At 41.5% G+C, this 24,357-nt stretch overlaps 1 protein-coding gene and 1 long non-coding RNA gene across 2 annotated transcripts in view; one reads left to right on the forward strand and one right to left on the reverse strand.

The window, feature by feature from the left end:
- Positions 1 to 24,357, reverse strand: part of ABTB2 (ankyrin repeat and BTB domain containing 2) — a 148,065-nt gene that overhangs the window by 83,742 nt on the left and 39,966 nt on the right. The window lies entirely within an intron of this gene.
- The window catches only part of LOC310682804, a 100,455-nt gene continuing 97,157 nt past the window's right edge, over positions 21,060 to 24,357 (forward strand). Inside the window, exon 1 of the long non-coding RNA XR_014514179.1 lies at positions 21,060 to 21,236. This is a non-coding gene — a long non-coding RNA (uncharacterized lncRNA). The remainder of the gene's footprint in view (positions 21,237 to 24,357) is intronic.

A 24,357-nucleotide genomic window follows, 5' to 3' on the forward strand; every position in this document is an offset into this window, starting at 1 on the left:
CTAATTTCCCTTTTCTACCAAGACTGACTTTTTCTGGCCAAGACTCAGTTGGTTGTGGCAGTGAAAAGGAATATAATTTCTCCCTCTGCTCTTTTAAAGGTATTTTACATATTTTAATTCCATTGATGCATGCTCCCGGACTTCAGAATGAGAAGAGTACAAAATGTAAATGAATAATCTGTGTGATATATGGGAAAATCATTCCTCATGACTGAATTGCACATCAGCTTGACAAAAAATAAACAGGTATGGAAGCTGCAAATGTCTTGTTTAAGATCACCCAGCAGGTCAATGCAAATATTGCAATTTACTTTCATGGAGTCTGGCAGATTGACTAGTGATGGCTCTTTCATATCAGACACACCAATTTACAATGCCCATTCCTATATAAAAAAAACATAACAATGTATGGCAGAGTCTCCAAAAGGGAAAAGAAGACGGTTAAAGAGATTAAATTGATCCAGATTGATAATATACTCCAGATTTGTTTTGAACAGAGTGCATTCTTAAAAAACTGTGGCTTTTGTGTTCAGAACTGGGAATTTTTTGTCATGTTCTGGGTTTCATTATCTTTGTGGGAAAGCCTCAAGTGTCATTTGTCAAATCCAGCCTTAGCTGGAGAGACAGGAGTCTTAAGCAAACAGAACCGAGTGGAAGTTGGTGTTGATGAGTCAGTATATGGGTGAAAGCTTTTCTTTGATATTCATTTGGTCAGCTTTGGAGGGGAAGAGGTTTTTGCAAGAGTAACAAAAATAGCAAAGGCTGGGCAATCCTATCCTCTGGAACATGTCCCTCTGGAACATGTCCTGTGTTCCAGTGGATTTATTGTATGCCCTGAAAGGCAGGTTTAAAATCTTTTTAAGAATGAATGAATGAATGAATGAATGCAGTGAGGTGTGGATTTGGGAAGTGGGCCACATTGGTCAAGGAAGTATGAATCAGGTGAGTCTACTTTGGAACACTCTCAAGTCTTTCTGAATTCCTCTCCCATCCCTACTGAAAGGTCCAACAGAACCAGCATGGATGCACTTTCTTAGTATAGATTATCAACCAGGACAGGCAAGGGTTCCTCAATCTGAAACCAGGTTATATTTTATTTATTGATTATAGTTGATTCTGCACAAGCTTCCTAATTTATTTATTAGCAACACAGCAAACAGTCTATGATGGATTCCAGAAAATCAGACACTTTCAGAACACTTTCAGAACACACACACACCATTCATTCCTTTTGGTTACTTAACAATAATGCAGGAAATGTTACAGAGAACCCTGAACTAAATTCATGAAAGGTGGGCACTGGGAAATGGAAGTGTTTTGCTTTTTGTTTTACCTTGAACCCAGCATGCATGTACTGAATACTGAATGCTTTCCACACTCAAAAACAAATGAAATACTTTTACCTTCGGACATCACATGGATGCTTTTGAATGTGCAATTAAATTGGATCTCTTATGTCACATTTGAAGTGAAGTCTCTCCATGTGCAGTTGATTATTCCCACAAGACACCAGTGCACACACACACACACTCTTCTTTATTAAGTGGACTCCTCCGCTCAAGTAATAAAAATCCCAGCAGGACCACTCTTGTCCTCTATTTCAACTGGACGTGTGAATGGCTAGGGCTTGGAGTAGAAAGCAACTGATGAGATACTTTCACTCCTGTTGAAGGCAGTAAGGAGAAGAAGTCAACACACTTTCCATCCTCAGGTCTTCATTCTTTGTATATTAAATGTGACAGTGACATCACAGCCGGAAATGGTTCACTGGGTGGGGCCAAGCCGTTACACTAACTTTCTGGCAGGTGAGTCACTGCTGCAACTTGCTTGCCAAGATGGGAGGTCGGTGCAATGAAGACGCACCAATGGAGCCAATCCAGCACCCCTGCCAGGGCATTATGCTGAGCTCCCTGCTGCTTCGCCTCTCCCCTTCCCCACAAGCAACAATGACGGAGCTGCCAGGAAGCTAGTGTAGCGGCTCCACCCCACCCAGAAAGCCACTTCTGATATGGTTAGGTCTGCTTCTGGGCAGAGATCCTCTCCAAACTGCCCCTCTGACCCACAGCCTTGGCAAGCTGGCTGCATCTCCCTTATACTTTTGTCCTTTCCAATTCCACCAGAGTCCACGCATTTACTCACCTCAGTAACTAACGGCTAGCGTGCTGAATGCAGAAATGCTACTGTGCTCCTTGGATCATTCCATGCTGCTCTTCTTCTTCTTCCCCACCCCCAAACATGTGTTAGCAGTTAGGAGATATTTGCTAAAGCACAGCACTTGGCAGTGGGGCAGAAAATGTTATGTTCCAACCATACAGCACAAAGTATGAATTTTATTTCAATCCTGCCCTGCGGAAATACACTCACTTGCAACTCTGTGCAGAGCCACATAAAAATCAATCCAATTATGATTGCACTAAGACTCTAAATGCAAGATAAAAAGCATGAGTCAATCAATACCTTGGTGCAAGAGCTCTCATACTTCCGCACCATGCCATATTTTCTGAATACTTTTGAACTTCACTTGCCAGGGTGTAAAGAATGTGGATTCTGGAAGCATCATAGCAGTTAATTCCATTCCAATCGCCACCCAAATGCTCACTGATTTCATCTTTCACTAAAACTTGCTTTTTGAGACATACTCTTTTCACCTGAAATAGTCATGTCAGTCTGTGTGCTGGGCAAGTTGGGAAAAACAAGTAGAGGGAAGTGTGGAAGGCAAAACAGGCATGCCCACCCATCTCCTGAGACCTCAGGAAGCATTCTAGGAACAGGAAACGTATAAAGATTTGAACCGAGATAGTGAAAGGGAGGGATGGGAAAAAAGGAAAACAAAATGAAATGTGACAATAGGTCTGAGCACAGCCTAAAATACAAACATACATACATCTGCCTTGCAACGGGGAGGGGAATAAACTAAAAATGAAAACCAAGCCCAAATAACATCCCATTCACAGTTCCCAGCACTATGTGTTGCCATCCCTCCCTCGAAGCCTGAGAGAAAAAGGACTTCAAACATCAACACGTCTGGAATGCTGCCAATATGGGGCCTTGTTTCCAGACACTCCTGAGCCTAATATAAAACACTCCCTCACCAGTACTGTACAACGCTGTTCCCAACAGCTCCATGATGAAATGCAAGAGGCTTCTGCTTAACTACTGAATTAAAATGTGAACAACAAGACCTGGCCTGTCTAACCCAGTACTACATTCTGAGTGGCAGTGGCTTCCCAGGGTCTTTTTCAGGAGATGGTACCTTAGATCTTCTGTACGCAAGGCATGTACCCCATTTACTCTGGAAAATAGAAAGCTGTCTTTATACTGAGAGTACAGTCTTTGCACAGAGGAAGCTCCCAGATCTATCCTTTGCACCTCCAGCTAAATCCTCAGGCAGTAAGCGACAAAAATAAAACAGATAAAAAATCTGCTAGAAAGCTTATGCTAGTCAAAACAGACCAGGGGCAGCCAATGTGGTGCCGTCAGATGACGTTGGCCTACAACTCCCATCATCCCTTATGATTGGCAAGGCAAACTGGGGCTGATGGGATGCAAAGTCCAACAACACCTGGAAGGCACAGCATCAGTTACTCATGGAATTGACAACGGCACTTGGCTGGGTGAACCAACAGTATGATTCAGTAAAAAGCAGCTTCATCTTTGCCTGTTGCTTCAGTTGAAAGAATCATTTATACCCTATTACCATGACAGCAGGTTTACAATGCATGCTTGTTGACGTGCCAAACCTCTGGAATACCCAAGGGCTCCCAGTTGTGGGAGCTGTTTCCTGTGCTTTCATAAATTATTTTAGTCTCTCCCATTTATCTTTAGATCCCATCAACTAATTGCCTTTCTAGATGCAGGGGATTAAAAAGGATGAATTAGCTGGCATTTGTCTCCATCATTACTAAGGGAACATTCACAAATATGTGAACTGTCAGAAAAACTAAAGATAACTTTATTATTGGCAAACAGAATTGCTACTGCGGAAGAAACACACTCCAGAGCTTGGTGAGGATGTGGAAGAAATAAGTACACAAAACTGGGGATGGCAGCTTGGGGAGGTGTAGATATGACTTGTTAAACAAAACAGGCTGCGACATGTGCAGTTCAGCCTTTGGTTCCTTTCCATAGCAGGGGATTTTCTGTTGGGGCAAGTGATGACCACACTATCGTTATCACCCAAGATCTAGCAGCAGGCTGATTTGTGACGACGGCATTTTGTTATGAAATGCATGAAGCAATAATGCACATGCTAACCCTAGGACCTGCTGGTGAGTGGCAGGTAATGAATTCAATCATCATCATAACAAAAACAATGTTATTACTTAGAAAATATAAAATACTGCAGATTGTCCTTGTGCTTGAAAGCTTCAAAAGCCCAGCCTGAAGCTCAGTGACTAAACACATGCACAGCAAGCAGAAGCTTGCAGGTTCAATCCCAAATATCTCCACTGAGGACTAGGAAAGACTTCTGACTGAAACCCTGGAAAGCCACTGGCAGTCAGTGCTGACAACATTGTGCCAGATGGACCATTAACCTGACTCAGCACACAGCAGCTTTCTATGTCTTATTTGCAGGGGTTTTTATTATTATTTTGTTTTGCTAGAAGAGAATCTCATGAGCAACACAGATGACCAAATTACCCCAGTGTGAAGTCTCTCTTGTATCTGGCTTTGCTTCCTGTTCTATCCTGTCCTGCTAAGTGGAAGGACAACCTTGCCACATACCTGGGGATGGACAAATCTGTCCAATTTGGTTTCACTCAGCCCCCCCCCCCCCTTTTTGGCAATCTTGAGGTTCAGTTATCCACATTTTCCCATCGCTTTGCAATTAAAAATCTTCAGGAAGAAAAGTGTGACTTTCTCCTAATATACACATTTGTGTGCAGTTACCCCTTATGTAGACATTTCTGCAAGCAACTTTCTCTCTAGTGTAACTTTGCTATTTTCAGTAATAAATGAATTCTTATGCACACTTTCCTCTAACATACACATTTTTGAACACCTTTTATTTTGCATATTAAAATCTGGAGAAGCGTGAATTTGGAAAGACAGATTTGGGAAGTGCAAATCACATTAAAATGGAAACAAAACTGATTTCCCCTGTTGCATATCCCTCTGTATATCAGGTGCAGCTATGTGAACACCCTTGCATAATCCAGTGGTTTGGCCCATCTGTCTCTTTCCCCAATCTTCCTCATATTAAAAGCCAAACAGAAGGGTTTTTATACTTACACCTGTAGCTGTTACACTGAGTTGGCTCAATCAGTAGTCTCTGGGCATAAAGACGACAATTCTTGGCACACTGTGGAAGAACTGCTGGGCAGTGTACAAGATATAGATTAATTTGTCTTTGAGCTAATTTAAAACCAGCCCTAGTAAATCATGACAAAAATCTGACATGCCTTAAGTGACCTGTGAAAAATTAATTCAGGCTCTCAGTTGCATTTCTAGCAAATTGAAAGGATGTGGTTGCAAGGAGTCTATTCCATCTAGAATTTACTCTTGCAGAACAGAAAGCATTTCTATGAATAAATGTGCTACTGTCAGATCTGCACCCAGCCGTTGGAAAGGAAGCAGGGAGGCAACATCTCAGTGTCTGGTTCACTCTCTGTGAACAGTAACTGCAAAAAAATAAAAATAAAATCTTTTTAAAAAAAACAAATTAGAAGAGTGAAAGTGCATATGTGATGTATTCTAGATAGCCAAAGGCTACAATCCTAAGCATGCTTATTTGAAAGCAATTTCAATACAAATCAATGGGCTTACTTCCAAATAAATGTATTAAGAACAGGCTGGATTTCTCACATAAGGACTCAACCCTGGTAATGATCTTCCCTTGTAAACAACTTTTTTTTTTAAGCAACAGCCCACTTTTATACACAAAGCAATATAAATTTGTGCTGCCTTTAAAAACAACAAACCAAAACCCCAAGAAGTCATGATTGTGTTTATAGTTGACCAGGATGGCATCTGAAGGTATTTCACTTATCTTGCAACCTAAGCTTTCCCAGGGGAATATTTCATTTTATGAAGTTGAATACAATACTTCTATTCATACTTTGCTTTTTCCATTAGCTGACATGCTGCCAGTGGAGGGGGGGGGGTGTTCTCCCTCCTTTCCTCTCAGCCCTCCCTCCCACATTCTGTAACTTATAACAGTGACTTTGTATTCCACCTTACCTTTTCAAATAAATAAATAAACAAACAAATCTTTAGCACTGTTATCCTTCTGATATACATTTCGTGTGTGCCTGACCTGTAAACATCTGACTTCTGTTTCGATTAACACTATCCTGTAACTTTTTTTGCTGGTGGGGAGACAGACATATGCAGCTATTGTTGCGCATAACCAGAAGAAGCGTTTGGGAACCTGCAGTATCTCCCCACTGGGAATGTCTCAGTGCCATGTTTATTTCTCTAACCAATAACAGAGGGGGGCAGAATGGCTGAGATTCAGCTGGCCTTTCTATTCAAACAGTGCTGTACAGAAGCCAATGCTCAGCTCCAGATTGGCCAGGCAACGATCTCGGAAGCTTCCATTTCATACTTAATGGGCCCTTCCACCTCCCCTCTGTCTGCCCAGGTCCCTCCATTTTTAGTAATAAAGTGCTTTGCGGAACTAGCAGCAAAAATGTATGACACAGCTAATGAACGAATCGAACAGCCGTGAAGCACATACACTGAAGAGGCAAGCAGGGTATGTGGGATATTGCATGTGCTTCCATAGCTGCTTATGCTGCATTTTTACAGAGACAACTGACAAACTCAGCAAGTGTTTGGTGATGGTTCACAGGGTTTTGTGACACGAAAGGCTAATAGAATGTTCATCTAAGGTATTTCCAAGGCATTCCACAATTTAATAAATTAATTTGGGAGGAACCCAACCAAAGATCCCCTACTCTAAAGACTCTGTGGCTTTTTGAGAAATCGAGCCAGGATCACACTCCATAAAACCAATTAAACAGCAGCAGCAGAATTACCATCATTACTAGACTCAGTGGTGAGAACCTAGACAAGAACTTTTATTTGTCTGCTGTTCCAAGTATCTGCTTGAACCTGGCTAATGCAATGCAAAAAATAAAGAAAGGGGGGAGATTTGTGGTCTTGGTGATGAAGCCTTTGGAAATAAAATACATTCCCTCCCCTAGCATTTATAGGATGCACAAGAGAAACAACCCCCCCCCCCCCAAATCTTGGATCCAGGGTTGAGGCTAAAATGCTTGAACCAGCTCAAAAAGCAATGTTATAAAAACACCCTTCCTTACATATTTTCAATAAATAAAATAAAATAGGAAGAATATGCAGTGTAGACTTGAAAGGAATGCAAAGAAAACTAGACTTCTGCGATAATTTTGAGAGGACAGTGGCTCCATGTGGAACTATTACTTTAAAACATTAGAAGAGCTTGCTGGATCAGGCCAGTGGTACATCTAGGCCAGCTTTTTGTTGTTCTCACATTGGCGAACCCACAAACAGAAGTCAAGCACAACAGCACTCTTTTCTCCTGCGGTTTCTACCAACTGCTATTCAGAAGCATTACTGCCTCGAACTGTGGAGGCAGGGCATAGTTATCTGGGCTAATAGCCTTCAAAAGTATTCTTCTCTATGAATTTGTCCTATTCTTTTTTAAAGCCACCCAGGTCAGTAGCCATCATTGCCTCTTGCAAGAGCGAGTTCCATAGCTGCACTGCGTAAAGAAGTACGTTCTTTTATCTGCCTTGAATCTTCCAACACTAAAATGAGTTCTAATATTATGAGAATGGTTGCAATGGAAACAACAGCGTAATATCCACCTATATAGAGATGCTCCTGGTAAAATACTACACCTAGAATAGAAAAATAATGGCTCATTACACCAAGTCTTATTTAGAAGTTCTATAAACACTACAGGAGAACTGTGGGACAAGCCACTAACACATGAACGGCACCTTATTTCTTATTTCTGTTGTGAACTTTATTCTAAAGGGAGAAATATGTGGCAAAAACCTAAATGTTTTGCTTAATTTCACTGTTTCATTGTCCTTCACACCTAGATGGCAGAAATATTGCAATATTTGCATTGCTTTAGCATTTGAGAAACACCATGTTCCACAATGTCAGTTTAAATTAACACAGCCAGCTAAAGAAAAAATAGAGAAAAAGAAGTGGGATCAAATTGCATTACTTTACATTCAGAGACTGTACCATAATCTTACAGCAGAAAGGTGTTGGAGCAATCAGAAAGTGATAGCAAAGCCAAACATTTTCTTCTATGGTTTATTTAGTCATATAGGAAGTTGCATGCTGCAACTTCTTATAACATACATATTCTTGTCACACCAAAGGATTGATTTGTGAGGTCTGTATATATACACAATAGATCAGAAAGTCCAATCGATGTTTGTCTGACTAAACAGGAATTTAAAACCTCAAATTAGGCTCTCCAGATTATTTGTTTGGAGATTCTACCCTACTTTTAGCTTACAGTTCTTTCTGGGTGGCCTTTGAGCTGATGCAGGGCACTAGCAATAGTAGGTTACAGTCAACATCTTCCCCTCCTTCAGTAAAACACACACATCATAAGAGAGTTGAGAATAAACGATTTGATCTGTGTGAACCAGTTCTACTCATGCCTGTAAGCAAATCCACAAACACACACTGGCGATTGGTGGAACAGGCCTGATGCATTAATGCAATTTGATTTGTCAACTCCTATTTAACTAATTTGTAAGAACAAATACTACAACAGCTGGGGGATATGTAGTAATGGGGACAGAGCATGTCAATGTGTTACTACGACTGACCCAGTATTGTAGAAACATTTTCTAGTCCAGCACATTGCAGCGAAAGAATAGATTCAGCTACTGTATCACTTCTGCAAGCTTATTGAACTTCCTAATAGGATATGCCTGGAGAAATGATCTCTGCTAGTTCAAGACTTTTCTGTTCTTTCCTCAAATTTTATTTACCCTTGCGTTGAAACTGCTGTTATCTTGATTCTACGGATATACAGATTAGTGGGTCAAGAGGGACAAGTGGAGCAAATGAGATATGTTCCAAAGCACACTACATCAATATTGACAATGATATTTTAAGCTTTGCATCTATGCATCTGCCTAAACAAAATTCCAGCATGAAAGAGTGATAATTTCTTTTTCGTCTACAGCATCTTGATTTCCCTGGCCAAATCAGAAAAGGAGGGGGAAGACCCAATTGTTAACTTGGATCTTCTTTTATCTTTATTAATCCAAGATTTGTATAGCATGACTTCAGTGTGAATATTCCTGTCGTTTATCTTAACTTATTTCAATTGGTATATACAAGGACATTAGAACAGAAGGCATTACTTATACTGTATACTGTTATGCTGCTGATGTGAATAAAATGTGTAGACTTTACAGAGGAACGACGGATGTGATTCAGCCAAAAGCTAAGCACTTATGACTCCCATTGATCTCACTGGGAAAGCAAAGTAACGGCTTACCTCTTTCCAGTTGAATTCTATGGGACAGGGGAAATTCTCAGATTTTACCTCAGTACTTCAGAAACTGCTGCATTGTATCACCCTGCTGAGGCATTCTTGTAATGCTGGATGCTCAAACAATTGATTTGACCAGGATGATCCAAGACCCTGTTGTGCTGGCCAGAGCATAGAGCAAAGGACTCTTTGCTTAGCACATTGTATTTTTATGGTATTAGTGAGCAGGTAAAAGGTAAAGGTAAAGGTACCCCTGACCACTAGGTCTAGTCACGGACGACTCTGGGGTTGCACGCTCATCTCCCTCTATAGGCCGAGGGAGCTGTCGTTTGTCTGCAGACAACTTCCGGGTCATGTGGCCAGCATGACTAAGCCGCTTCTGGCAAACCAGAGCAGCGCACGGAAATGCCATTTACCTTCCTGCCGGAGCGGTACCTATTTATCTACTTGCACTTTGACGTGCTTTCAAACTGCTAGGTGGGCAGGAGCTGAGACCGAACAACGAGAGCTCACCCCCATCACGGGGATTTGAAAATAAAAATAAAAATAAAAATAAAAATAGCAAGCAGGTAATAACTTTTATTTGCATGTTCATAATACTTCTGTCCAAGGTAAATCAAGGATTGAGATACAGCCTCAGTTTCCAGATGCTCAGTTTCCAGTTGTTTTCTTTTAAGCAAAAGCAAGCAGTAAATTCTGGAAGAACCTGAAGACTGATATTTATGTCCCAATTGTGCCACTTCAGATTCCAAGTGGGTCCTGAGGGAAGCAGCCATTTTTTTTGCTGTTTTTCAGAGGATTAATTTATGGCCGCTCCCCTCAGGATCCCTTAGGCTCGTTTTTACTTTTTAGTATTGCCCTAGCTCTAAAGTCAGCAGAATTCTGACATACTGTAAACAGTGTTAGAAACTGAGATATGAAAGCTAGGAGCTAAATGGCACCCTAAGGTTATGGGCACCTCAATGGAGTGTCTAAGTGCACTTTTTTATAACAAGAATACAAAGCTGCAAATCTTATGTTCATTTTCCACATGGTCTAGTCGTCATCTGAAGACTGCAGAAAACAAAGCCATACTTCCCCTGCCCACCCCCCTAATATTCTTATGAGGGTCCCTTCTCCAGTCTTGAGAGTGGCTTGAAGTGAGGAGGCAGAAAAAGGTCCACCTTTTCCTCCAGCAGTGGCAGCTTTAATCTGAAATCTTAGGCTCACCCAGAGTTCAGAAACTTCTTGCATTAATGAAATTCCCTGTCGCAAAGCATGTCTAGAACAATGGGAGCTTCGAACACTGACTGCAAATGAGCAGGGAGTGGCTTTAACCACTTGGAGGTTATTTTGGAAGAGGTCTTTGGTTAACTTTTTTTGCCCTACATATTCAAGTGGCTCTTCATGGCAATCGATAGCTGCCCATAAACATTTCAGGTAACTTGCCATACGATATTTACATAAAATAACCATGCTATTTGTCAGACAAAACCAGAATACAAAACCACAATCTAAACAGAGGCCCTTCAAGAGTCCCAGCTTGCTAGGAATTAGAGAAAGACCACGAGGGTAAACATTCCAACTTGTGAAGTTGTTCACTGGTGACAAAGAATAAGAGAAGTTAATCAGGAAGAACAGAAGAAGTGCTGAATTCAACACTCTGCTGTGGTATTTCTGTTAGTAGCTTTTTTGGATGGTGATCATCACACAAATGTGACAAGACTCTCCGGGGAACTTTAATAGCCTTTGAAGAGCAAAGAAGAACTACCTGTTTACAAGTCATCAATGTAAAAGATTTGGGAATAAAGCCACATAATCGCCACTGTAACAACCTATAGTTAATCTAGCAATATCCATGTTACTAAGAACTAATTTTCAGGTCTTTGGCTGTTAAGCCAACTGTATTCTACATTTATGTGTAGTATTTCAGTACCATGCATAAAAACACACTCTACATCCTTAGTTATCAATCGGAAGGAGATTAGTTCTTAACTGCCTTCCAAACAGGAAAGATACATGAGAAGCGTGTGGTGAAGAAGTGTGACACCCTGGAATTGCTACTTGACACATAATTTTACATATTACCTAATTGCTACTTGACATGCAATTTTACATATTACCAAAGCCCAAGTAGGTCTCTGGATTTTAACACTCCCTGGTGATCTTCATGAATCAATTCAGTTATGTGACAGCATAGAATCCATGCAAATAAAGCAGGAATGATGAACATTCAAATGTTGGAAAGTGCGTAGAAATTTTAATGATCAAGGAGTATATAAATGCCTTAAATGAAAATAAATAAAACTCCCATGAATCTTAGCCAACATGGCCAATGGTCAGTGATCCCAGGAGTTGTCCAACATCTGGAGATGAACAGGTTCCTCCAGCCTCTATTTATTCACTGGCTTGTGAGCGCTCCAGTTGGAGAACAGCCTTTACCAAAGGTGTCATGGACTTTGCAGACATTCGAAATCAGAACACAAGGAAGAAATATGCTAAGAGGAAGGCATGCTTGGCAAATCCACACCGTGATCAGCTCCTGTCCGGAAACCAATGTCCCCACTGTGGAAGGACGTGTGGATCCAGAATTGGCCTCCACAGTCACTTACGGACTCATTGTTAAAACCATGTTTATGGAAGACAATCTTACTCGGCTACAAGTGATTGCTAAAGAAGAAGAAGAATTTTTGAGGGTAGACTATTCCACATAGTAGATTCCACCACTGTAAAAACTCTCTTCCAGGTTGTTGCAAGAAAGATTTCAGAGGGCTGCAGTGTTACTGAAGGGATGTTGTCACCTGGTGATCTCTGTGAACAGAGATCTGTGGGAGATGGGTGTTCTCTCAGGAAAGCTGTCCCCCAAGTTGTTTAGGGCTTTATAAACTCAACAACAAAACCTTAAACTTCATTTGTTGGCAACTTGGCACCCGGTGCAGTTCCTTTACTAGGACAGTTACATGCTCATGGTAAGTCACCCCACTGAGTAACCTAGCCATTGCATCTGTGCCAGCTGCAGATTCTGAACCAATGTTAAGAGCAGTCTCTCACAGAGTGCATTGCAGTAATCCAACCTCAAGATTCCCTATTACAGAGTATGCAGACTGCCAAGAGGTCATTCTCGTTCTTTACATTGTGAAATGACTGGAGAATATCAATGGTTGGATAGTGCAGTCTACTGAGCAGGATTCATCTATAGCAGCTTTTATGTGTAGTACAGAAAACGCTTCAGGAAAGGCAAGTGAAAGGAGAAAGAGGATACGTGCCTCTTCTTTGTCTGCAGTATCATAATTAGTATCTGTTTCAAAAGGAGTAGCCAGCTGAGTTCTTGTTACCAGGTTGAGATATGGCACCACGGTTGTATTTGGGAGGTTTGAGTATTCAATAGTCAGTATGAGCTGGTGAGTGAAAAGATGGATTGTTGAACATGGGCTCAAGAGGAGAGGTTTGCAATTAGCTTAATTCATTACAGCTACGAATAGGTGGGAAATACTAGACACACAAGGGACTGGACCTTTTTTTGCATGTGAAATGTGTGCTCTGCCACCAAGTTACTATCTCTCCCTCCATCCTTGTATTATTGGGTCTTCTTTTTATCTTATCCACAAATTTACAAACTCATGCAAGCTGGAATGATTATATCAGGGCTCATCAGTGATTTCTCCTTCATGTTAATGTGCCTCCCAGAAAGTGTACTGTTGAAGGTGCATGTTTCCACGCTGCCAGAAACAGATTTTTAAATCATCACTGTCTCCTGTGTCAGATAATGTTTCAACACTGTGGTAGAAATTACCGCCTGCAAAATGTAGTAGAATAGCAGATTTGGTGATGGCAGTCATCTTCTATAATTACAAGAAGCTCATTTTCCAGCCTTTCAACCACGGCTCCCATGTGGGGCCTAGAGTGCAAGGAGACTCACAAACAGGAAATTCAGAAAATTAGAGAACATACCGAAGGCTGGAACACTAATTGGTTAAAACTAAAGGGATTTATGAAAGCAGTGGTTGAAAGAAAAGCTAGCTTTGTTGCTTTTGCATCTGATTTAGATGTTACTAACCCTTCCAGACTTCTGACTGAAGCTTCTGCAGTTAGGGTACACTTAAAATAGTTGGGTGCCACACCTCTAAAAGGGCCTGAATTTATACAGCACAGCAAGATGGTTACAACATATGGAAAGTCTGAGCAGACAAATAAATATCTCCGTTGAAAGGGAAAGGGTGTTCCTTCTAACTGGCTGACAGATTAGGCTCCTTTGTTTTCAGATCTTGTAGCAGCGCTGGTGCCAGTACAAGTGGTGGCTGAAAGACAGAAGAAGTCCTGCATAATCTCAGAAATGTGACAACGTTGGGATAGCTGCTGAATGGCAGGGAGATATGAAAAGCGGCCTGCCTCTTCTGTCTCGTTTTGTTTCTCTTCTCTCGCTGCCCCACTCCCTGCTTTCCTGTTCTCTTGCTCCATTTTCTTTCTGTTGTGCTTCTGTTTCACTTCCATCACCACTGTTGTGTCTCTCTGCATGAAGAACCTCAGAAACAGGCATGCTTTCAACAGTCAGAAAGTTCTTCTTTTCGAAGATCCATAAAGGTATGCAGTTAAAACATTCCAGGCTGCTGCTTTTCACAGAGTGCTCCTCTAACAGAAGAGTCAAAATGGATTGCCCGGCCATGTGAGTTTTCTGGAATACAGACTAGGATTGAAATGACAAGTTTGGGTCATTTCACATCCTCTCAGGTGGCAAGTGACAGGAACGGAACTACAACAGGATCAATGACCCCCCACATCCACCCCAAGATCCTTTGGAGGAGCCCTGAGGAAAGAATAAAGTATGTTCAAAAGAAACAGACTTAATGGGCCTACATGCCCTCCTCGAACAGCTAAATTATGAATTTATAGTGTCAGCTGGAAAGAAGGAAAACCAAGGGAAAAGAATAGAATATTTGCTTGGAGGGGAAAGCAACCAAGCAGAATTGAACGCATAGCACCTCAAATAACCAATGCAAAGGATGGTTATTTGTGGTGCATTGCATTGAATACTGCGCTGATTTCCCAGAATGGTTCTAGGGCTTGGCTATGTTATAAGCCTGGAACTTTGCCCCGGTGACTATATATACTTAGATGCTGCCCTCTGTTTGAACACTCCTCTGTTGTACGTTGACATTGAGTCAAGTGACTTGCAGAAAGACACAACAGGGCACAATGCCAAAGCTGGCAACATTCCTAGGTCTTGGAGTGAGAATCTAATTGCTGCCACCACAGTCTTCTTTTTTAACACTGTTCCTTTGGCCCTCTCCTGTGCCTTCTGTCTATCTCCGTCAGCGATATGATAGGCTCGTGACTTGGCTTGGCTCTTTCATAGGGAAGCTGAATGCTGCAGCGGGGAAGTGTCTTACAATGGCAGATGTGAGCACTGGCCCTGCAGCACAATCATCTGATAAAGAACCGCTTATGGGCTATTGTAATAAAGAGCAGCGATCTTACAGATCTTTGACTGTCAAATAATACAACATTCAGCAGAGTTTTGGAAGCAAGCCTCCCGGCTTCCCTTCTTAGTGGGCATGCAGCCATCACAGTGACAAGAATTTATCTGGGTGGAAAGAATTAACAAAGCATAATAATTAAATGAGTACACCCATTGATAAAACCAACTGGGTTGTAAATTGCTATGATAAGCAGAATAACACTGGAGAAACCAGAGTGCTGTGAAACCATTACAACATTTTTTTCCCCATCCAGGAACCCAGGTGCGACTTGTAATATGGATCAGGAAAGAGAATTATAGCTATTCATTTTAATTGATATATTCAATGCCAATTAAAGGTTTGCTTCCAGAATCCCACAAAATCTTTAATAAACGTGCCAGGCAGGTAAATATGCCTAGGCTAAATAAACCAGGAGTAATTCTGGGATACATCAGGATTTAATTTTATTTTTTAAAAAAAATTGTTTTAATGCTGAGCTTGTTCCCTGAACTACTATCATCATATTCTGCCAATATATTCAGAAAGTGATAAAGCAATTGTCTTCTTCCACTTAGCGCTTTAGCTGCCATTAAGTAGTAGATTTATAATAACTTTGCCAATGTCAGATACCATTAGCCCATCCTTTAATTCAGGTAAGTAGCCATGTTGGTCTGATGCAGTCGAAATATATATAGAAATAAAAAAAATTGTCCAGTAGCACCTTAGAGACCAATTAAGTTTGTTCTTGGTATGAACTTTCGTGTGCATGCACACTTCTTCAGATAGGGTTTTACCTTATACCACACAATTTGTTGGCAGTTACTTTTGAACCTCTTTGCTTGTTTATTTTTGTTCAAGAATGGCAACTTGCTTTAGAAAGTCTGCAGGGATTGAAATGATCACCCACTGACTTGTACCCATTTATTCTCTTAGAAGGAGGTTGTAAGTGCCAGAAGGGCACTGTTGGCAGATGAAGACAACATATATCACATTGGAAAATGCACAGGTAAGAAACCCTATACAGTAATAGTTTGGCTGAGTTCCTAAGGAAACATAGTTTACATGTGGGTTTGTATCTACATTGAGTGTCTCGTTGTTGCTAGTGAGTACCTGCATCAGATGGAGGGACTCTATCTAAGCGAGGACAGGTTCAGCCCTCAAGGTCTGATGAGAGGTCTTAGTTGAGAATTGGTGCTGACAACCCTCATTGTTTTCAGCCATGTACCAGTTTTCCTGATTAAATAGAATAGGTGTAGCATCTGAACTTGCCTAATACCATGAGGCCACACTTCTGTCTCATCTGACTGGCAGCCTGTCTCTGAGGCCCCAGGCCAAAGTCTTCAACAAGCCAATTCATTACCTAGGATCTTTTCATCAAAAGAGGCCAGGGAATGACATGGGACTGTCTGTAGGCATGCAAAGGATATGCTCTGCTACTAAGCCAGGCCTTCCTATTTTCAAACAACTGTCCTTTTAAAAAAAAACCCAATGTAGCCAACAAGACCAAGGAAAATGCTAGGCTGGTTCATAACAGACAGTGCTCTTGTATTTAGAATAAAGTCATTTTTAAATGTGAAGATTGATCCCTATTTGATGAATCAGAGTGAAGCAAAGCTTAACAAGGATGTCAAAAATTACAATAAGTTGATTAAAATGACATCGAAAATAGTATCTGTGGACACTGGAGGAAACCTGAAGCTCAGAGAAAAGTACTGCTGCACATTCATTACTGCAATAAGTTGATTGGAAACTGATCCTGAGAATTTTTACTTGGAAGTAAGTTCAATGGGACTTTCTTTCCAGTACACATGCCTAGAACTTCAGAATAAAACTGCAACCCAAAAATTGCCCTATTCCTCCGCCCAGAGTATTGTATAATTAAAAATGAACAATATAATTTTTCACCTTATTCTGCAAGACACAAGAAAGCAAAATTCCATTGAAAGGCTTTTGCACAGGAAAGAAGCAATTTAAAGCCATAGCGATTCTTGAAAATCAAGTCTATGGATCAGATGCAGGTTCCCCCCTCCCCCACATTTCCAAGTGCTCCTGTCCTCACAAGGATTTCTCATTACAACTTGTATATTAATGAACTTCAAATGTCTGCGAGACACACATGCATACACATCTCACTGGGAACAGGTTTTACATTTACAGCATGAGTATGAACTCAAGATAATTGAGGTAACAGTAATCTCCTTTCCATACCAACCAAGAAGATGCTTTGTTGTTTTTCGCCCAAAAGGACTTGCATTCACATTGCTGGCTGAGCTCATACATTGGACTCTGATTAAAAGCTTGTCTGTATAACACATTTAATGCTTCCTGCACAGATGGGAGGGTGCTGGGGAAAAGAAACACGCACACACTCCTATGTTAGGAAAGGGCAACACACCCATTTTATCAGACAGATTAAGTTGTAATGCATCAAATGGTGATACTCTTAGAAATATCTATTTCACCGGTATGCAAATTGTTCTGGGTTCAGCAGGGAAACAGTATATGCTATGAAAATCTGGATATTACAAGATTCCTTCTGAAAGTGCAACTATGTTTTAATTTGTGTAAATAGCTGTCACAGAACAAGAGGAAACACATGTTCCTATGACAATACAGTTGGCTTGGCTAACCTGTGGCACTTCATATCTTGGACCGCAACTCCCAAACAGAGTGGTCAGTGGTCAAGGATGATGGGAGCTGTAGTCTGGTGACAGTTTGTTGACCACACGTTGCAACATCTCTTCTGTACAGCCCCATGGAAAAGCTCCCTATGTAGAGTTCTGACCTCTAACTCCATTGAAATGCAACAGTGAAACTTTTTCCACAATTGGATTTCCACCACTCATACCCATCTCAGTGCTTGCTAACCTCCACTATTGGACTCCCATAGGCCAAGCCTTCAAATTCTGCACGTTGCAAGCTTAAAGAGCAATCCCATGCACACTGGGACTTGCATGCATAGGATTGCAGACAAAATTTAAGTCCTAGCAAACTACAGATTGATGTGGAGTCATTAAAAATATATATAGAAAGCATTGAGAGAGAAAGATATGAGGGTGGAGGGTATTCATCTAGCCCAGACACTGGTATAACCAGCAGGAGTGCAGCTTAACAAGAGATGCATTCACTCCGACAGCTCTGTTTAAGGTAGGCAGCACCAGGCTCCACATGCTGGCCTCAGACAAATGAAAATGTTAAGTGATTCGGTCCAAGTGCTTTAATGGAAATCCATGGTTAATTGTTCCTGGCTGTGAAAAAAGGGCTCATTCTTCTTTCTCAAGGAAAAAGGAAACAGAAGCATGAAGGACTGTCTGAGTGCTCTGGGGAAGCACAGTGGCAAAGTGCCATATAAAAATGCTACACATTTGACTCAACGGAGCAATCCTACAGTGTCTAGTGTGAAGTCAGTTCTGTTCTGTTCAATAGTGCTTACTCCCAGGGAGATGAATGTGCAAGCTCATTTATTCAAATATCAGTTTGTATTATATTACCTAAAAAACAACCCCAAACAGTGCATTGTGCTCATCCCTAGTGCCTTGGCCTCTGGTAGATCTTAACCCTGGCTGGGGGGGGGGGGAATAATGGCTTTGTATCCTCCCTCTTTTCCTTTTCTCTTCTTCTATGCTAGTTCCTTCTCTTCTGTTTTGTTTAATCTGTTTTTATTGTATACTAAAATAAAAGCTGCAAAGTTTCCTTTTTTATAATATTCCCCCCCTCCAAACTAAAACGTTAATCTAGATAAAAACACTGATCCAGAGGAAAAGAAGGGGGTGGAGAAAGGACAAAAAAAGAAAAAGAGGTAGAGATAGAGAGATTTTTTAAAAGTTGGCTTCTTTAGCCTTGCTCAGCCTCCCGTGGCTGGAGAGGCGCGCAAGGCTAAGGAGGAAGCGCGCGCAGCGAGGGGATGGATCACGCTCGCTGCCGGGCTTCCTCTTTAGCCTTGCTCACCCTCCCGTGGCTGGAGAGGCACGGAAGGCTAAGGAGGAAGCCCACGCAGCGAGGGGATGGATTGCGCTCGCTGCCCGGGCTTCCTCTGTTGCCTTGCGCAGCCTCCCCGCGGCTGGACAGATTGCGCAAGGCTTTTCTAGAGGAGGGAGAAGGGACTGACTGACCGCGTCAGTCCCTTCTCCCTCTTGGGGAAAAGCCCGCAAGAGCCATACGAAGCTTGTGTGTGGCTCTTGGGGGCTTTTTCTGCCTGCCTCCCCCCCTGCATTCGCTCCATAGGACGCACAGACTTTTCCCTTTAGCTTTTAAGACGGAAAAACTGCGTCCTATGGTGCGAAAAATACGGTACTTTAGAGAGTTGTTGTGAGGATGGGGCAGAAGGAGGACCAGGTACTTAAGGACTTTGAGTTCCTTGGAGGATCAGTGGGATACAATATATAACATATTGGCAACTGGTTATATGTTATTAATGATAATACCTGCAAACACCTGACAAATGTTACCAAAACAGCAGGGGGGGGGATGAAAAAGAGGACATGACATTTAATAGTTCTCTGGAAGGACTGAATTCCCTTTTCTACACAGCTATTAAAGATGGCATGAGACCTATTGTCTTGTGGATCTTGCCACTCTACATTAGAAATGGACTGGCTTCCTATTGTGCAATCTTTCTGCATGTCTACTGAAAGTAAGGCCCACTGAATTCAGCAAGATCTAAGCAAGTGACTGCAGCCTTAATACAGTGTATGTTTCAAATAGCGCAGGTGTCCTCCACCTTATTTTCATTTCACACACGCGCAGTTCATCTCACCCGCACATAGGCAGGTCAGAATAAATTGTGACAAATGTGCTGTTTTCACTGAATATTTCAAACTTGGGATTCCCAGGTAGACATGTATTTATAGCAGTGAAATTTACACATTCGTAGCTTAGAGAGTTACAAATGCTGATTATATTAAAACCATACCGTAAACATCAGAGCAACCAAATGTTTGAACTGCATTTGCTTTGCCGAAATAACTTTAACCACAGCTGAGTTTCCAACATTAACAGTATGCCTAAGCAAGCTATTTGTTTGGGCACAAGATAAACACAACTAGCTTATACAGCATTGGCTTCTTTGCTTCATGTATTGTCCAATTTAGTGCTCTACTTGTGGGTTTTCGTTTGTGAAAATCAGTATTCCATGAAAGGGTTTTAACCTAAACACAGTGTTCCATATGCTTCTCCAGACACAGATCAGTTTCGCTTATCTCTGCCACTGCCCTATTTCGTCACTGTCGGAGTTTCCTTGTTTAGAAGCATACCCATTTTTCTTCTTGTTGTTCACATCATCAGCCCTGGATATTTCTCAACCCTGCAGCAAGCAACACCCTCCCATTATGCAATTTCCAAGAAATGCACTGGCATCTGAATAAAGTTATGTGCCTGATAGGCAGTAGGAACCTCCTACAGGAGAACTGGAAGAGGGAGGCAACATAGCAAGGTGCATTTGCCTTGTTAAGGTTGCCTAGGATGACATTGCAGCCACATTGGCATAAACCACTTTGTGTGTCACCACAATTATTATTCATACCATTAGGATCTGGATTCTAGGAAAGCATTGCTACACCCCAAGCATTTCATTATTTATATCTCCCATAAAGGCATAGCTAAGAAGCACAGTAGGGCGTTTTATTTCTTTTTTTTTTTTTACAGACATGCCCCTCTTCCGCAGTTTGCATCAAGACTACAACATAAGATGAGGACCTTTGCCTACCCAGCTGTTATCATGACAAACATCACCCCCCCACTGCAAAATTTTTTTATATATAAAAAAGCTCCCATTGGTTCCAATGGGGGCTTTTCTCCTTGTGGTTCTGGGGCAATCTTCACCAAGCTTGTGGCTGGCAAAGGAACAGTCACATTTCCCTTTCCAGATGCTACAGTCCCAGTACAAATTTCTCCACCCAGTGTCTGCAACTGACTGCAACTGAATAAAACATCCTATTGTGTTTCTTAGAAATGAAATTAAAGCAAGTGCTAATTTGGTCCTTGGGACATGGGTGCCGTTGTGGGTTAAAGCACAGAGCCTAGGACTTGCCGATCAGAAGGTCGGCAGTTCGAATCCCCACGATGGGGTGAGCTCCCGTTGCTTGGTTCCTGCTCCTGCCAACCTAGCAGTTCGAAAGAACGCCAGAGTGCAAGCAGAGAAATAGGTACCGCTCCAGCGGGAAGGTAAACAGCATTTCCGTGCACTGCTCTGGTTTGCCAGAAGCGGCTTAGTCATGCTGGCCACATGACCCGGAAGCTGTACGCTGGCTCCCTCGGCCAATAAAGCGAGATGAGCGCCGCAACCCCAGAGTCGGTCACGACTGGACCTAATGGTCAGGGGTCCCTTTACCTTTACCTTTAATTTGGTCCTTATTTGAATTGCTTGTTACCTTTTTGTGCTGTTGCACACAATGTTTTGCACTGAGATGTTCACACATGCCTGCCCATCATTTGATTTTTCTTAACCCTTGATGACTCTGCAGAATCAAGCCCAGCCAAAGAAATGTTGCTGCCTGAGGCAAAGGACAGAATGGTGTTCACCCCATTCGACAGACAGAAGCTGATCACACCGAGACTGTCAAGTGAATCTGACTCAAATGCTGGTGATGGGATAATGTCCCCCACCTCCTCGAGGGCAACAGACTAGCTTAGTAGTATACACAGCTCCATCTTCCAACACCTTGCTGCCGCTCCCCTCCTCTGGCGTTTGCCACCTAGACCAGTCATCCCACTCTTTGCAATGTGCCACATGACTCCACAGAAAAGCATTATGCATAAAATGATATGAAAGTTCTGAATGTGACTTTTGGTCACCGATGGCTCAAACGCATACTGTTCAGCAGTTCTCAAGTTCTAAACAACTGTTCTATATAGTGCTAAACAAAACCTAGAAAGAGATCTAGATGCAGCTGACAGCACTCCTTTAGTGTTTTTCTTCTTCTTTTCAACTGGCCATTTTCAAATAATCTTTCCAGTTACCTAATATCTCTATTTCTAAGCTCAAACAGTGCTACATCTGACTCGAGTACAGAGGGTGTACTCTGTTCCCCTGCTGCAATCTTGCTAAATCTGCAGACTATAAAACATGCTAGCCAGGACTGACAGCTGAAACAGTAAAGAAAAATAAAATAATGAACAAATTATAAATCCTATGAAACCAATATATGCAGCCCCTTAAATCTCTGACTATATTAAGTGCAAACCAAGGAAATGCTATGCTGAAAGAACACAACTTAATGAACGATCTGTTTGATCTCTCGGCCAAGATTTCTTAGCACGTCAAATTTCCTCATTTGGGAGAGCTGCTTGTAAAGAAAACCCTGGCAATATTCCACCTGGATAACAATGAGGCGAGCTAGCCATTTCAAAAGCAAAAATGGACTTGGATGTCTCGTGAATGTCATTAAAAGTATTTCAGCAAGTCGGGGAAAGCGCTTCAGCCAGCAGCTGGGGAAGATATGCTACCACCACCATCAAGACAAACACAGTCTTCTCCAAATTTATAAACTTTTATCCTAAACTGAATGCCAGGGTGAGGAAGGAAGAGAAAACATGTACAATGTCCTGCTGATGCCTTGGAGGAAGTAATAAACAAGTAACACATAACTAAATTGCCTTTCAATTCCTATTCCCCCCACCCCTCTCTCTCTCTACACACACACACACACACACACACACACACACAATATCGACGGTCCACAGGACATTTTTTCAGCATCACTACTTCTAACAGCCAGATCAGAATCATTTAAGAGTTTTGTTTAATGCCCTTCACCAACAGGCCCCAGAGTATAAAAGGCCCCAAAATATAAAATAATACATTGGACTAATAATAAAAATAATTCAATAACTTCAATAGGACATGGGTTCATCCTCTTTGTTCATCTTCTGTTTCTGTTTTTAATTTGAACATTTTATTGGTTTTGAACAACCACATAGCATCTGGAATATAATTATTCCCACAGTAAACTCTTATAAACTCTTATTCATCCTGCCCTAGGTCTCCTTAACCCACAACTATGTCTTGTCAAGGTGGTGATTGATTGTGAGGCAGCCACTCTTTTGTCCTAAATTGAATGCCGTACTCTTTGTTTAGAATGAAACTGACCTTCCTCATAAGACATAGTGATATGAATGCCAGAGACACAATAGGAAAATAGTTATGGGGATACTGTCTCAGGGCTTTGCATCTGTGTCCACAAAGCAGCTTTCTGTGCTACTGACTGGGCTATGTAGCAAACAACTGGGAACAAAGGAAGTGTCTCCTGAAAAACAACATTCCTGGGCAAAAGGTGGCAAAAGCTGCATCATCTAGTGTGGCTGTGAGCACTAGGAGGAGCACTGAAGAGGGTTTTCCATGGAAATCCATTTCCAGGGTCTTTCCATAATATCAATGCAAGATTCTTTAATAGGAACTTCAAGCTTGAAAGAACCGCAATAGTTCTGTCTCAACTGAATCCAAAATTTGCAGCATGGGAATAAATTAACAGGAAAAGCACTGAACAATCCAGTTGGTGTTGCGCCACTGACGGTAAGTGTCCATCAACAGAATGGAGAGGAGGGTGGCCATTTTAGACATTTCTTCCTGTAGCTCTGAATGGTCCCCCCCACAATGCTCCCACAACAAAATGTGGCAGGAGGAGAAGGAATTGCTCAAAACTGACTCCCTGCCCATTCTGCCGATGGATCTCTTCTATCAGCAGGGCAAAACCAATGGGATACCACCCAATTTATGGAATAATAATTTGCTGCCTTAACTCTGTGTCTTACCAGATGTAATTGAGATTAATAGGAGATTAGTCTCTAGAACTCTGCTGTGCAAGCAGAGCTGCAGTGTTCAATACAGATAATGTAATTCACTGGGACTTAATCCTGGATAGGTGTATATCAAATTGTAACCTTTTTTTTAAAAGCATGAAATATATGAATTGGATTCATATATAATATCTCAGTCCCAATATAATCTGACTTGTACCCTAAACTAAAACTTTCATTTTCAGCTGAGCTGTAATTGGTTTCTTAATCCAAAAACTTGATAAGATCTTAAAATTCTTGCTCTGTACACTTGGCAGCTATCTAACATGTTGTTGTAACATATTAAGCAACACACATGCATTATGCCTACTGACCAGTTGGATGATTTTTAAATAACTAGACTTATTTTGGGAGATCTAGCTTTTAAATACAAAACATATATTCCACATATTACATATATTGAATGTTAAAGGAGGAAAGCCCTAAATGGTGTTACATTGGTCCTAATTTGGATCATGATGGAAGATGATAAGCCGACCAGAAAGACTCAGTCACAATTAACTATGGTTTACTGTGTCATGCTAATGAGGCCACCATATTCAGTGGAAAAAATAATTTCCAATTAATGGTTCGTATCAAGCTTTTCAGACATTTATAACAAAGCAAGGCAACAACAACATGGACAAATATGGAGCTGAGCAACTAAGTGCAACTAAGATCTTAACTTTCACA

The sequence above is a fragment of the Podarcis tiliguerta genome (genome assembly GCF_965153285.1).
Source record: "Podarcis tiliguerta genome assembly, chromosome: 1".
NCBI lineage: Eukaryota > Metazoa > Chordata > Lepidosauria > Squamata > Lacertidae > Podarcis > Podarcis tiliguerta.